We start from the raw sequence: 3,728 nt of genomic DNA, 5'->3' as shown, positions 1-3,728 counted from the left end.
CCCTCTGGCTCTGGGGGTCCGTCCTGGCCCTGTCCCTCTGGCTCTGGGGGTCCGTCCTGCCCCTGTCCCTCTGGCTCTGGGGGTCCGTCCTGGCCTTGTCCCTCTGGCTCTGGGGGCTCCAAGCGGCAAGGAAAGCAGCCAGCCAAGCCGGGTGTGGGTTGTCACCGAGCGAGTCCCCCGTGTGAGCAACTCTTTTCTACTCTGATGTGTAGACGCTGAGTGTGACCTGGAAAAGGCCCATGGCCCTGCAGTTCCCTGCCCTTCCTGCTGTCTGACGTGGTTTGGTTTCCGTGCTGTGTTGTGACTGGCAAGGACAGGGATGGCACCTGACCGTCCCCGTGCCGCCCAGCCTTCCTCCCAGACGAGGGCAGGGGTGTGGAGATGCCAGACAGCTGTGTCTGTGCACCGCTTGTGGGGAGAGTGAGGGCCCAGGGGCCATGAGAGGCACGTGGTGTCCTGGCTGTCCTGCCTGTCACCTGGGTGGCCTTTTCCTGTGGCCATGTGACTGGTGCAGAAGGGGGCTGAGAAGACAGGTCTGTTGTCAGTACCCCAGCCCCAAGAGGGGGTTTGGGAGCTGGGAGCCGCGCCGACCCTGCGGCCTCAGTAGGCCTGTCTGTCCGGTTGGAGGGATGTTAGAGCCTGTCTTGGAGTCCAGGACCTCCTGGCCGTTGTGCTGTGGGGACTTAGGAGTTCCTGACATTGAAGGATCGAGGGAACCGCCTGTGGTAGTTTCCTTCCGTAATTATATCTCATGCATGTTCGCGTGTGCAGACAGACCTCAGGGATACTAGGGTTCGGTTCCCGACCATCTCAGTAAAGCAAATATCGCAGTACAGCGAGTGGCACGGAATTTTTGGTTTCCTGGCGCATGTAGACGTCATGGTCACACTGTACTGTAGTCTAGTTCGTGTGCGACAGCGTGATGACCGCGTTTGAAATCCCGTGAGAATGACCAGAATGGGCCACAGAGACACGTGGTGAGTGTGAGATGCAGGGAAGAGGGTACCGCAGACGCGCCGGCTGCAGGGCTGCTCCCGTCGGTCGGTGAACCGCAGCGTCCGCGGAGAGCGGAGCGTGGAGGGAACGGGCCGCAGGGCGGGGTCTGCCTGCGAGAAGGCGTCCGGCGGGAACCTCGCCCTGTGTGAGCCCGAGGGCAGAGGGATGGCGCCGAGACCGTTTCTCCACCATGCTCTGAAAATGACAGCTTTTCATTCGGATCATTTTTAAATCGAGTTTAAATGCCCTCCGTGGGGGATGGCTTCCTGCCTCGGTCTGTCCCCGCCACACACAGAGCTGGGGGGGCTGGGGGAGGCAGCACCGGGACTGGGACAGTCACCACCCTGGGGGCTCCATGGAGATGGGTCTGAGACGCTATAGAGGGGTGGCCACCTGTCCACGGGGTGACACGTGGGGCAAGGACCCAGGCCAGCTCGCGGGGTCTTCAAACAGTGTTACTTGTTGAATGAAACGCACAGATTGAGGTCGCGGAGCAGGTCTGCGTCCGGGGCTTTGGGCTCAGTGCCGTGCACACGGGGAGCAGTGGCCCTGGGCACTCGGTGGGGCGTGGGTCTCTGTGGGCGCTTGGGGTCAGGGACCGTGGTTGGCTGTTGTCTGAGGAGTTACCCGCTGGCCTGTGGGAGCCATCGTATGTGTGCAGCGTCTAGCCTTAGGCTGGGGGGCTGGCTGAGGGCGGTGGCCCCTGCGAAGGTGCCCGAGCCTCCTTGTGACCTCTCCTGGGTGCTGGAGGCCCTGCTGGCTCAGCAAGGACACAGGAAGCTGACAGGTCCCGGGTCTGCCTGTCCCAGATGTGGTCACCACAGTGTCGCCTCTGAAGCAGTGGCCTCATGGGAACACGTGTCCCCTGGCTGGGGAGAGGTGCCCCTGAAATCCGTGAGGCCGCGAAGCCCCAGGGCAGCACCGCTGGTGTCACAGCCCGGGGCTGACACACCGGCGCCTTTGGGCACAGTCCCAGCTCCGGGCTAATCCCCAGGTGGCGGGTCTTGTGTCACGCTGTGTCCCACCGGTCCGCCACCGTCTGGGCGTCCCCGTCCTGGTGCCAGCCATCGGCTGTGCCCCTTGCAGACCCCGGGGTGAGACATGGGTCTGACGCAGCCGTTTCCCCCCGGCCTTTGCCACGCGGCTGGACCGTGACCGCGCCAGGTGTTCTGTTTACTTTCTCTGTTCGCCTCTAGAGCAAGGCCCAAGAAGAGTGGGAAGGAGGGGACCTAGAAGTGCCCTGAGTCCAGCAGTGTCTGTGGCGGCCCCTCCACGGTAGCCAGAAGGTGGAGGCGACTGGAACATCCCCCGACGGGTGAATGGCTGAGCAAAACATGCTGGAGACACACAGGGGACACTCCTCAGCCGTGAAGAGAAACGGAGCCGCAGCCAGGCTGTGCGTGGTGCTGAGTGACATCAGGCAGACACGGAAGGACAAACGCTGTGTGGTCCCAGTTGGCTGAAATCTCTGGAATTGGCACCTGTACAGAGACCAGCGTTTTATTACTGGCGACCAGAGCACAGAGGGTTAAGCCCTGGCCTATGAGCCGAGATGTTGGTGGTTTGAACCCACCCCAGGCACCTTGGAAGACGAGCCTGGTGACCTGCTTTGCAAAGGTCACAGCCTGGATGCCCCACGGAGCAGTTCTGATGGTCTGGGGTCACCACGAGTCAGGGTCCAGTTGACTGGACACCCAGGAACAATGGCATCAAAGCAGGGGTGGGGGGCGCGGGGGGAGGGGCTGTCACTGACGAGGCACCGAGTTTCTGTTCATGGCAAATTCGGCAGCGGTTATTGGGGAGGGCCGTGCAACGTGATGGATGTGGTTGATGTCACGAAAATATTCACGTGAAAAACAGGCAGACGTGCCATATATCTTTTTACAATAATTTTTTAAAAAGCACCCTGAAAGACGGGGAGAGGGAGGGAGGACGTTCCCTGGGCCGCGCACCTGCAGAGACGGGCCGTGTTCTGGGTCACCCCGGGAGTGTTGGGCAGAGGCCCTTGGGCACCCCTGCCTTGCAGACAGAGGGGTGGTCCAGGGCCAGCGGGGCCCAGTGGCTGGTTGTATCCCTGAGTCCTGATTGTTTCCTAACTCATCTCAAAAATAACCACAGCCGTGCCACCTCTGGGAGGGATCCTGTGGGTGTATTTGACCGCATTCAACACAAGCGTCCCAGGGTGGTGATGTGGCATTTCTGTGACAGCAAAATCCCAGAATCAGCCCCAGTGTCCACCAGCAGGAGGCGTGCTCGGTAGTCGGGAATCTGTAACGGAGTTCTAGGCCATTATAAGAAGCCCTGGTGGCGAAGTGTCTAAGGCACTTGACTGCTAACTAGAAGGCTGGCTGTTCAAGTCCACCAGCCATTCCTCAGAAGGAAGGTTGGGCAGTTTACTTCCGTAGAGATACCGCCTCGGAAACCCAAGGAGGGGTTGCTATGAGCAGTTAGAGGCCATTATAAGGAGCCCTGGTCATGCAGTGGTGAAGCACTCAGCTGCTAACTGAAAGGTTGGCAGTTCAAACCTGCCAGCTGCTCCACGGGAAAGGATGAGGCAGTTTGCTTCCATGAAGACTGACAGCCTTGAAGACCCTGTGGGCAGTTCCACTCTGTCCTCTAGGGGCGCTGTGGGTCAGAATGGACTCCAGGCAGTGGGTGTGGTTTGGGCTTTGCTTCTGTGAAGACTGACAGCCTGGGAGACCCTGTGGGCAGTTCCATTCTGTCCTCTAGGG

At 60.4% G+C, this 3,728-nt stretch overlaps 1 protein-coding gene across 1 annotated transcript in view; it reads left to right on the top strand.

Annotated features, from left to right (window-relative positions):
• Nucleotides 1-3,728, top strand: part of TNIP2 (TNFAIP3 interacting protein 2) — an 81,369-nt gene that overhangs the window by 69,916 nt on the left and 7,725 nt on the right. The window lies entirely within an intron of this gene.

Source organism: Orycteropus afer, unplaced genomic scaffold (genome assembly GCF_000298275.1).
Source record: "Orycteropus afer afer isolate SDZICR_OR568_19922 unplaced genomic scaffold, OryAfe1.0 scaffold00398, whole genome shotgun sequence".
Taxonomy (NCBI): domain Eukaryota; kingdom Metazoa; phylum Chordata; class Mammalia; order Tubulidentata; family Orycteropodidae; genus Orycteropus; species Orycteropus afer.
The sequence above is the reverse complement of the archived record's forward strand: the minus strand, read 5'-3'. Positions and strand labels throughout refer to the sequence as shown.